At 37.5% G+C, this 12,555-nt stretch overlaps 1 long non-coding RNA gene across 1 annotated transcript in view; it reads left to right on the top strand.

Annotated features, from left to right (window-relative positions):
- Positions 1–10,030, top strand: part of LOC141949137 (uncharacterized) — a 40,743-nt gene extending 30,713 nt beyond the window's left edge. The window contains exon 3 of the long non-coding RNA XR_012630666.1: positions 9,901–10,030. This is a non-coding gene — a long non-coding RNA (uncharacterized LOC141949137). The remainder of the gene's footprint in view (positions 1–9,900) is intronic.
- The last annotated feature ends 2,525 nt before the right edge of the window (positions 10,031–12,555 follow it).

The raw sequence follows: 12,555 nt of genomic DNA, 5'->3' as shown, positions 1-12,555 counted from the left end.
TGGCTTCTGGGGTATAATGAGGAAGTTTTATAGTAGTATTTCACATCTTTGCTTATTGATCTGTGTGTACCATACAGTGCTTCTTAAGTGAATATTAACTTTCACAGAATGATGCATCTAGTGTCTGTACAGCTGTTGTCTAATAGTATCACCACTAAATTCTGAGAAACTTCTGCAAGATAATTTTGCAAGTGTTAGTTTTGCAGCAGTAGAAATTGAGACACACATACACAAAAAATATTTTTGCCCGAGTGGTAGAGCCAACGTTCAGGCCTTCAGACCACGTACTTTCCTATAGTAGTAAACTGATGTCATCTTTTGCACTTTGGGCAAATATTTAAGTTGTTATGTTATATATGATGTCCCTCAACAGCTCATTTTTATTTTACTTGTGTTCATCCAGCTCCAGTAGTAATTCCAGTGGCACAGAATGAATTCCCTAATTGCCTTCCTCATTTTTATCCCTTGGAAAGTTGTATTTCAGCTAATTTTCTTGACTTTCCGGTAGGCTAATAGAGAAGTAAGGTTACAAAAGGCTACTGAATATTGTAAAGCAGACGGAGCATGGTTGCTAGAATCTGAGGACTATGTTGAAGGTATTGCATTAAGATTTGCGATGGAGTAAAAGCAAAACTGAAATATGTGATCATCAGTGGAGGGAAGCTGTGACAGACACCTGCATGCACTGCTTTGCATGGGTGATTGTAGAATCCCACAGGGCTTTCCTCTGCTGGTTGGTAATGGAGGATTTATGTGATTATTGTCTCTGGGAAGTGGCACGCATGGGAGTAGTGTTATCATTTTGTGAGTAGATGGCAATACCTGGAGTCTTCATATTTCTTTCACCCCCGTCAGTTTGTAGGTGATGTAGGCACTGTACTAACCACAGCAGAGTAGTCAACTCCTGTAGATACTGAGCATGTGCTGTCACCTTCCTGTAATGCTGATGTTCCTTTGAAAGGGTAAGGAAAAATGTTTTGGAATGGCTCTCCTTTTTCTTCTGAGAAATCGTACAGTCCTACTGACCAGTTACATACCTGTTCTCAAAACTTGCAGTATGCATAACATAAAACCACCTCTACCACCCCTCCCTTTCTGTACGCATAGGTTAGTACTAAGAGAAATCAAGGGATAAGTGTCATAATATCCCCAGTAAACTGTTCACATCTATGTCTTCATGTTAGCCAACCTGACCAACAGATTAACAGTTCTCTGAATTACAACGAGATTTGGAGGAGAGCTAATTGACTGAACTTCGACCCAGAGAAGCCTGAAGAAATGCTCATTGTGTGGAGGAAGCAACCAAAAGAAATAGCTGAATAATGATTTCCTCTGAAAAAAAGTTGTGGGGCTGCCAATTTGCTACTCAGTTGCATTTAGTTATGTAAGATTATATTCATACAGCAACAGGGAGCCGACGATGCCTTTTGTTCCCTTTGTTCTCTCTAACTTCTGGTGAAATGTAACCTGGTGAGCTATTGGGCTAAATATTCTGAGTATTTTGAACTTGATACCTGCAAGATTTCATTTCCCTGGGCAGCAGTAATCTGTATGAGAGAGGGGACACTTGAGCTCTGATATGGCTGAAGATTCCCTAGCTCTGGAACTGGAGACTGGATTTGTTCTTTTTAAGGGCATACTGCAATGATTGTTATCCCAGATTTTCAGAGGCAGAATTTGGGGTTAAGGACTGTGAAATAGCAGTATTTCTGGTGGGTTCTATTAGAATTACTGGACCTTTTGTTATTTGTAAGTGGGCCATGGCATCAAATGAACTGCATGATAAGGATCCTTTCCAATAAAAAGTTTTATTTATTGTTGCATTTTAATAGTTATTCATGATGGTTAGGCAGACTGTAGATCTAGCATGTCTAGCATTTGAATAGATGTTCTAAATACATTTAAATATATTTTTAATGAAAGGAAATTCTCCAACAGTCTTACAGCATTTGTAACCTGAAGTAACATGCATCTCGAAAATTGGTAAAAGAAATTTCACATTTATCTGAATTCTTTGACCAAATGGGAGTTGGATGTCTTCTTAATGGGGTTTGGCAGTACTAGTGTTCTGTGTCTAATTTTGCTGTTCTTTCTGCCTATATATTTATTGATTTTGTGCATATGTGTATGGATGCCCATTTCAAGGAATACAGGGGAGTTAAATGCAAGCAGGACTTCCCCAGGAAAGCAACCAAAATTTTCACTGTTAATAATTCTTTCAGTTTATTAGAAAAGCTAAATTTCCAAATTGTTTAAGATTTGCCTGACGTAGATAGCAGAAATACTACAGAACAGGAAGTGGGATGCACACAGGCCTGTGCTTCTGGTGGTGTTACCAGGCGCAGCCTGAAGATGATCTACTTCCAATTAAAATGGCAGTATGAGGTGTCCATAGTGGCCTTCGGTAAATATTCTGTGCTGACGGTGATGTGTTGGAACTGAATTTTGAGAAGCAGTGCTGTGTCAAATTGAAAATGTGTTGAGATTTTTAGAGACGTGAATTATAATGACCAGAATTGCCAACTTTGCCAGGTACTGCATTTAATATTCCTAGTTTTACAGAACTTGCAAGGGATCCTGAAGGACTTTTTCAATAAAGTATAGGTCCTTAGTTTATTAGCCCTGTATCAAGTTCTGAAAGAGTGATGATATATGTGAGAGAAAGTAGATTTCCTCTTAATACATAACTAGGAGATCAAAGTACTAGTTTTTAGTGAAATCTCTTGCAATAATCTTATTAATGTTGTATTCATTTTTTTTTAAGTGGCAAAACAAACATATTCTTAAATTCAGAGATTTTAGCTTTACATTGCACATACTTATTCACAAGACTGTTTCCGAAGCTGTTAAATGGACATCTTTATTTCTTAGCACTATTTTTGCTCTGCTACATATTTAATATAAGCAATGAATAAAGTGAAAAGTGAATACAAAATAGATATGGGTTAATATTTTAATAATAAAGATATCCCATCCTTCTGAAACAGCTGAAGCTAATATAGAATAATAGGTTGCCTTTTCCACTTACTTTTAGGCTATGTTTAATGGCAGTCTTCATGCTGAACTTAGATCTGTAGTGTATGAAAATATAATAATTTGTTCAGTTTTAACAGTACTTCCCTCATGCTGTCTTGCCTTTAGCCTCTTTAGATCATTATACTTTTCTACTTATTTCCTGGGTTTTCTGACACAAAGACCAGATGTTTCTAAATTAGATTTAATTCAGGGTGTTTTAAAACCCAAGAGTTGGGTATTTCTACAGAAGGTCCTTGATTGTCAAAAGCTTATAGTAAGTATTAGGAGAGATAACAGTTAGTCTTTCCATTTTAAGACTTATTTGTCTATCACATTCTTTATTTCTTTGTAATACTTTGCTCATGCCCTACTTGTTTAGTCTTAAAGAATAAACAGACACTGTCACCACAGTTTATCCATCGGTAACTTTTTTTTTTTCCCCTCAGTTACCCTGTGGTGAACAGCCACTCTTAATTCTGCTTGCTTTTAAAGCTTCTGTTCTAAGCACTTGAGCATTTATAGTTTTCTGTTATTAATATGAGTTTTATTTTCCCATCTATGAATTAACCTGCATAGAAAGGCTTGTGCACCTCTATGATACTCAGTATGAAGAATGTGAAATAGGAAATTTCTTCATTTGTCTTGCTATGCATTTGAGCATGGATTCCTTATTCAGAGACAATATCTCTCTTTTTTTGAAGCATATAATAAATCTGACTGTGCACTTCATTTGGTCTTTGAAAACAAAGTGGTATCCTCTAGACGTGAGTAGGTTTCATAATACAGGATGTGAAGCAGTCTGTATAGATGCTGGTCTTAAGCTCTTGTTTCTGTTATTTTAACGTCTCCAAAGCTTCTGTGTCCCTTTCCTCAGCTGTCAATGCCTTGTATTCTCCTGGGTATTATGAGAAATCAATCTACTTTGTTTCCAAGACAGCAAGATGCGAGCAAGAAATTAAAAGGCTTCCAAGAGAAAACATTGGAGGTCTGTGCTCAAATGGTATATTCTGTTAATATCAGTGTACCTAGTTATCCCAACCTTGATCTGAGCTGCAGTTGGAGGGAGAAAAATGAAATTGAGAAAGAACAATTAAAATTGAAATTGATTGTAACAAAAAGAGGACAAAATATTTTTATTTAAACATATGCATTTACAGACATGCATACATAAAACATTTAAGCAGAAAATATCTAGATGGTTTGTTAGTGAAATTGTTTATTACAAGTTTCTTCTGGAACAGTATTTTCTCATAATCTCTTTCTGCTGAAGACAGTTAAGATGCAGGTATATTTTCATATATCCATTAAAACTTATCTTGGTTATCTTTTTTAATTACTCCTTAATTATTATTTTTTTAAGTTTATTGTTTTGAATAATATGATGATAACCTGTAAAGAGTCAGATGACGTATCTATGTGGTTCACAATTCTGTGATGTACAAAGTCTGTAAGAGAAATTCAGGTTTTGTTTGTCTGTCCTTTATTAAGTATTTATTTATGAGCTTATTATGAACATATATTTGTCTTAGAACATTGTCCTCTTCTCAAGTACTCTGCAGCTCTCACAGGCAAGTCACTGAAGACCAGATTTATTTTCAGATATTTCTTAGGTAAAAAGTAAGAAAGGAAAACACCTATCGTGACAAAACCAAATCTTTTCATGCCTTTTATAAAAAAGCACAGAAGTTGTACAAAATTAATGATTAAAAGCCCTTTGCAACTTACAGTTTATTTATAAAAATGCCTCCTGAATGGTCACTGTTCTCTAAAGCTTGCCAGGCAGTGAGTGTACCTGGGACTGTGCCCTCATTAGCTTCCCGCGGTGTACAGCAACCTGTACCTCTGCCTGCATCCCCTCCAGGTCATCCCACTGCTCCACCCAGCCCTCGGACACCTGAAGGGGTGAGAGGATGTTAGCCTCTGCTTAAGATATGTGCAACCTCTATTTCTTTTGTTGTATGTAAAACTAGACCTGAACATACAGAACAGGTCCATTTTGGTTTTGCTTCTGGATTGTACTGACAGCAGATTCTTTGTTTTTTTCTGCAAATGACTTACACATGAAAAATGGCCATGCTGCCATGACTCAGGCAAGCTTGAGTTGAACGTTGGCAGCCAAAGAAGAGAACATCTTTTGCCAGGCCTACATCTCTACCAAGGGACTCTGACAGGGAGCAGTTATCCTTGTGTCTTCCCCCAAGTCTGCTCTTCTTCTTAGCTAAGCACTAATTAAGCAGGGCGCTTCCTTTTTAGTTCCTCCTTTGAAGTCTGTTGTTCGCCTCTGGGAGAGGCTGATTAGGTACCCGACAGCCCATTAGCTCCTTCCAGACTCATAATGGGGTGTACAAACCCTGCATTATGCCACTGCAAAATCATCCCATCGGGAGCAAAAGGACAAAAAGGTTATGGAAAATAGATTAATAATCTCCTACCCCTTTCCAGTATTACATACATACAGTCATCAGTACACAGTCTGTGAGGCATCTACGTAATCACCCCAGCACAAGTAGAGCAGAACCTTTTTGTAGTGCCTGATTATTAGAGCTGCTGATCACAGAAGAAATACCACTGAAGTATAATTCAGAGAAGACTGTATGAGTGAAACTTCACATAAGCAAAGTTTTCATGAATTTTAAGAACTGTTTAAAGTGCCATAAGTGACTTTTCATTATATCTGAGTTAATGGTATGGCCTTCTTTATGCTTCTCTCCCCTGCTTTATCTGCCCCCTTCAGCTTTGCTGATAATGCCAGAGTAGAGTTAGTGGGAAATTTAGAGGTGAAGAAGTGTAGAATCATCTTAAGCAGACACCATTGTAATGTATCCAAGTTACTTTTATATATATGTTACATAGAGGATTACCCCTTCTTCATACATTACTGAGTGATTACAATGCAGGGTGAAAGAGCTGCCTGTTCAGGGAGGCTCTGGGCTGCTCAGCAAAAATGGGTTACCATCCTGTGTGCTCATATTACACTGTCTTTAAAATTCTAAGAACTGTAGAAATTAAACTAAAATATAGTAACTCTGTTAAGTGTCTTGCATACCATGGGACACTACTGAAAAAAGTTCTAGAAGTATGATCTTCTCAGAATTTGTACTCTATTTTTTCTCTCTTCTAAAATGCTTTTTTTCAGCTAACAGTCACAGACGATTTATTTACAAACACATCAGCCATTCTCCCAAGTTTTTTTGTTTCATTAATGAGACTTTGAACACTTTTCCTAGATATACAATGTAAAACTACTTTAAAACTAGTTCATTCCATCTAATCACTTCCTTGAACGTTACATCAACTGTCTGAAAGCAGTAGTATTAACCCATGTTAAATCCATTTGTCTAAGTCAAAACGGATAGACTAGAAATAGTGCTTGAGCTGTGAAGACTTACTGTAAAGCATAGCTGTGCTGGCATCTGACCATATCTACTTATTGCCCTGCAAGGCCACCCAGCTGGAATAAAAAGGTAGGAGTTTGGCATGTGTGTGCCTCTGACTAACTGAAGCAGTTGAACTAAAACTCAATTCTGCTGTAAAGAGACTAATAACTGAAAATGCTTGACTGGTTCATATAACTTAAAGCTGGTATATAATATATACTTACAGCTCAGCATCGATTTCAAACCATTCATCTACATTTGATGCTGATACAGGCATGTTTGCTGAAGTATAGTGACAGAACCTTAATGTTATTCTGATCCTTTGTTTCCTGGAAAGAAAATTCAGAGAAAAGGTTTTCAGTTAGTAGTGCCTGCGTAGTCTGAACTGATCCTGAGTATAAGCAGTCTCAGGGTAAATCATTACAGTGAGAAAATACAGAGAATCATATATAAAGTGCTTTGAGTTGGCTTTTATAATGTGAGAAGTTCAGTCTGTATGATAGAGAGATAAACAGCATAGCCAAATGTAAGCTGGAGAATATATTGCATGTAGATGGACAGAATTACTTCTATTATTATCATGAGACCAGGAAGAAGGTGGTGATCTGGAGAGCTTTGTGGGGAGAGAGCACATAGGAAAGAAGGGAAGTCAGTCAAGGTAACACAGATGGTACTCTAGAGAAAACACACGGTGTCAGCAGTGGGGGTACTGTAATGGAAAATATAGTAAGAGGGGAAACAACAGCTAATGACTGCTGAGAAACTGCTGTTCTCCCTCTGTAGATATGATGTGTTTTCTGTTCTAGGAGGATTATCAGATCTGCACAGACATTCATTAGAATGGCATCTTTTTATATGAGTACAGGTCTTTGTTTAAGTGGTCAAACGATTTAATTTTAAAGCCACTGAATATCATGTAATATTTGTATGTATAAAATACAAAAGGCCAAAAATTAAAAGGGAAATAGACATTTATTAGAGTGACTTGTTGGGAGGAAGTTTCTGCAAGTACTCTGCTGAGAAAAAAAATGTTCAATTAACAAATTATGACTGAGTTTTTTTCTGAGAAGTGTCGTGTGTCACTGTAGTTACTTGGGGCAGTCAGTAGCAGAGGATATACATGCAAGCAGTAAAACAACGTAGAGGTTCTGACTCTATGCAAACCACTAACAGTACACCAGGATCTTCAAAGCAATATGCTGTACAAAAAGAGTTTTGCAGACCTAGTCAGAAGTGTTGCTGCCACTGCTGCTGTCCTTACTCTTGAGAATAGTATGGTCAAGCAGAAACTGCTGGCAATAGGTTGTTTTTTCTTATCTCCGGTTGCCACCATTTTATAATGCCTGGCTGTGGACGCCTCTCCTGGCTCGTCCATGCTTATGAGCACCTGATGAATCCAGGAGGCTCTATGGATCTAGAGGAGATATATTGGTTTCAGGGTAAGCTGTCGAGCTAGGAGTATGTGCATTTAGGAGGGTTGACTGTGTTGGAAGGAATAGTGCTGAGTAGTAAGCCTGTGTCCTTTGAATGAGATGTTCTCTGTACAGATATGTGCAGTCCTCATAGCTCCTGGAACCTCATGAGGATGCCATGGTGTTGATTGATTGGATAAGTATTGAAGCGCTTCAGTGACACACAGAGAATCCTCCCTGTTGGACTTGCCAGAACAACTGGCTTAAATCTGTGACAAGAGGAAGAATAAAGTCTTTTCACATCTCTGCCTTATTCCCAGAGGAATAAGGCACCAGAGGAAACTTAACTCAAAAACGCTATAGTTCCAACGAGCTCTGTGAAAAAAAATTGATCACTGATTGTTTTTCTGACCAAGGAGAGCTAACCAGGCTTGCTTTTAAAGGCATGATGGTTTTTCTCACGCTACCAAAGTGAAGCTAGCTCGTGAAAGAAACAATTTTCCTGCTTATGTATCTGCCCACAGAGATTATTGTTGTTGTTAAATAAAACAAAATAGCTTTTCACTTAGCTACTGGCTTTGAGCTAAACAATAAAAATATTTTCCACGCATTAAGTCTCAGAATAAGCTCATTGAAACAAGGACTTTGTCTTCATTTGTGTAGGTATCGCTAGGCTTGTGAAGAACATACTGTTTTGGTCATTTTCGTGACTGGTGAACTGGGACACTGAGCAAGCTGAATCAGTTGTCATGAAGCCAGTTAGCCAGTCAGGAGGGAGCAGCAAATAGGTACTCAGAATCGTGTGCTCCAAATACCCCTCTAAACTGCGATTTCCTTTTAATGTGAACAGCAATTTACATTTTTCTCTCTCTGCTTAACACTTCAATAGGATGTGACATGTTTTTAAAGAACTGCAAAGAGCAGAGATTATAATTGAAAGAGTGGAGTGGATAATATTTACAAAACCAGGTTATTCAACCCATGGATGAAGATCGTCCAGTCAGATGAGCCAAATTTATGTAGAAAGGAAAGTGTGCTCTTTGTTGAAAGGTCTGTTCTTTGCTATCAGGCTTGATGGATGGATTAAAGGAAAAGGAAGAATTTAATGAAAAGCACATTTCAAAGTCAGCATAAGGGATACATCTTTACAAATATTTCCACTGAAGAGGAGGCAATCTATAATGCCACTGAGTCTGGATCTGAATTCTGTTTTCTCCTATGTGTACGAAGATGGTGAATCCCTTGTTTTAATGCTAGCCAGATATACTAGCCATTGTCAAACACTATTATTTCCTCTCATACAAAAAATACACTTACCCATTTATGCACTTACTCTCGTTAGTGTGTACACTAATCCTAAGCATTCTGAAAACAAGTTTATCATCAGCCTTTTTTTTTTTTTTTGCATGACTTCAGTAGAATTGTGTCCTTCCTTCTAACACAATCCTACTCAAGCATTTTTGTTAGGGACTGGTAGGTGATTTACCATCATCTTTCTCTAAGATGAATGAAGATAGCTGAAATTCTTTTGTGACTGCTGCCTTTCTCCCACTACTGTTTTTATGCTGTTCCTCTATTGTCCCCTATTTTTGTAATCTGCATTCCATCCACCTCTTTCTCAGCCATACGGGATCACAGAAATAAAAAGCTGGCAATGATAGACTATTTGGGGAATATGTAGTACAGAGAAGGGAATTCAGATCTGGAGGAATGCAAAGGGAGGCTCTGTTGCTAGTCTCACAGCTTTGCTTCCATATTTCTACCATAACACCTTTTTGTAGCTTCAGGATATCACTATAATGCAACTGTGTAGTAATAACACCTTCAGTTGCTTAGTTTCCTTTTCTTTAACAACCACCTATCAGGTTGTTAAGTAGCACCACTTTTTACCATGTTATGTGTCTCTGATTTGGGAAGGGAAAGGTATGTAAAGGCTAAACATACTGGTATCGGGTAGATAGGAAGAGAAGCTGAGAGAGTTTTTCTCTTGCAGACTTGAGTTGAAAAGATCCCAGGAACATGTACTTAACATTTTAAGAAGAGACAGCTAAAAAAGGGAGCTAAATCTCTAACAATAGATCTTCTTTTTCTTGTAGATATTAATGTTCCTAATCTCAGAAGGACTAAAAGGCAGCCTCTCAATGACAAGCACAATACGCTTTTTTCACGCACTGTTTTATTGGTGTCCCTAAGCTGTGACCTGTAGGAACTCTGTCCTGCTGAAGTGTTGAACCACCCATGGTATTCCACCAGGAAGCTGTGCATGACCTGCAGCACTGATGTTCTGTGGAGACAGAAGTTTAAAAAGCAGGGTACAGTAAGTGGCTACGATGCTGCTTCTTTCATAGAGGGGAAAAAAAAAAATTCTGAGCTATGGGAGGTTAGTTTAAAGAGGAACAATAAGTTTCTCACCATGATTTACCTTTATTGACCAAAGCCATAGGGAATAGGGGAGTGAAGTTAGAATGCAGGAAGACAGTACTTTCTCCTGCTCCATCTCTGCTTATGTAGGACTTTGATACTATAAGCAGTACTGAAGCTCTGAGATTTCTGGACAGTTGTCAGACACAGTGGTATCTCTGCATACAGAGATCACAGCCTGAAAAATATGTAATTCATTGTTATTTTACCTTTATTTGTTTATTTTTTACAGAAAGGGCATGATAAAATTCTCAAGGGCAATGATGGGGAAATTTGATATGAATATTAAAAAATACATGACAAAATTTTTTGTGTTATATTAAACTGTAAGCATAAAAACTACTAAAAGGCAACTTCTCTCAGTAGACCTTGTGGATTCTTCCATGCTTTAACTAGACTGTGTTTTTTTACACAGTTAAATAATATAATAAAGTTCTCCAACAAACTTACTGTGGCCTAGTCTTTGTCTTGTATTCCTTTGTTTCACTGTGATCCTTGAGGTGCTGCTCTTTATTCTTCGTGATGTTCTTCATTCTGAACTGTCAATTTATGTTTCTCCAACTGCCTTTTCACTTATTTCCCCAATATATATCCTATGCTGGTCTTTGGTTATATGTTTGTACAATCAGTGGTAAATATATCGCTCTGCATACCTTGTAAAGTAGCTTACCTTATGTGCATGGGGTTTCCAGCTGGAAAGAACTTGTCAGTGCCTCAGGCTGTTTCTGTTTCTTGCTTTTAGAACTATCCTTGTAATCAAGAGCTATGTCTACATGTAGATATCAAATTTGCCAGAGGGCTTTTGTATTCCAATTGCAAGAATCTGTAGTTGGAAACAACCTCTAAATATATTATATAAATGCAAAGTTATAACATATGATTCTGTGATTATTTAATTATTTTATGTTTGTTTTTTTTCCACAGACAGGTACTTCTTATACACTAAATGAATTTTTTGTTTTGTTTTTTAAAAATGTTTTATGTTTGAATAATGTATCTACTCTTACAATTAATAGATTTTTTTTCTGTGCAGGTTGTGGTATTCACTACACTACTGTCCAAGTGACTCTGATCATAACTGTTCAAAGTTTTGGACAGGAGCAACAGTGGCTCCCTATTCACATTTCAGTTGTCTGTGAGTTGGACAAATGTGTTATTGCATCCCTGAAGCATAGGCCTCAAAACCGTGTTCAGGATCCAGTTTTACAAGAAAGATCTAATAGAAATGTGTTATCATGGTGCTTTAGGCTTTGCCAAAGTGTGTGTATTCATACACATCCTACTTCTTAGAATACGATTCAGAACCAGCTGCACTTCCAAACAGATTCATGCTATAGTCATAAAAGGGGACGACCAAATTATAGCTGAGTCAGCAGATGCTTTTGCATTAGTGATATGAATAGGCTCCAAGCCAGCAGTAATCATAAAAATAACTGATTATTTGTGCATGAGTGGAACATGTGAGAGTCTGTATGGAGGAAAAAGTAGCAAGGAGATCTTCTGAATGTATCTCTAGAGGATAAAAAAGAGAAGGTCTGGGGTATGTGCATTAATCAATTTTGTACTTTTATTCACTCTTTTAAAAAAAATATTTTCTTGTTTCTTAGAACTTTTGTAAAAATGTATTTTCAGTATGTGAGAACAGTTGAATTACTTTATAGATCTGCCTTTAAATTTATGCTGTATTATTCATGGGGCTATTTTTGTAGATTAAAAAATCTGTGTAATACAGATTATACCAGATGTGCCCAAATTCCACTGTAGTGACTTGAAACATTTTCATTACATTTAGTTTGTTTCTGGAGCCATTGAGTTAGTTGCAGACTGAGTATTAAGTTTTTCCAGTAGTTCACTCCCTGGCTAGCCTCAGATATTATCCTAAATACTTACAAGAGAGGGAATTTTTCTAAATCTAAGGAGATCTGGAAGATAAGCACAAGATCTGGAGACGAACACAATGTAATTCTGTGTTGAGGTTTTGGGTTTTATTTCAAAAGCAGCCACAAACATTGAGGGAATCGCAGAACCACAGGATGACTGAGGAGGGCAGGCACCTCTGGAGACCAGCCAGTCCAACCCTGCTCAGAGCAAGGGCAGCTACAGCAGGATGCCCAGGGCTGTGTCTAGTTAGGTTTAGAATACGTCCATGAGTGGAGGCTACACAGCCTCTCTGGGCAACCTGCTCCTCTGTTCAATCAACTTTTTCTTAGGTTTAAACTATGTTTTAACTGTGTGGAATGGAATTGATGGAATGGTGAAGCTATGGAGCCTTTCACTTTTAAGTATACATACAACTTGGGTTTTGATAACATCTAAATGGTTAGCAAGTG

This window comes from Strix uralensis, chromosome 13, assembly GCF_047716275.1.
Source record: "Strix uralensis isolate ZFMK-TIS-50842 chromosome 13, bStrUra1, whole genome shotgun sequence".
Taxonomy (NCBI): domain Eukaryota; kingdom Metazoa; phylum Chordata; class Aves; order Strigiformes; family Strigidae; genus Strix; species Strix uralensis.
The sequence above is the reverse complement of the archived record's forward strand: the minus strand, read 5'-3'. Positions and strand labels throughout refer to the sequence as shown.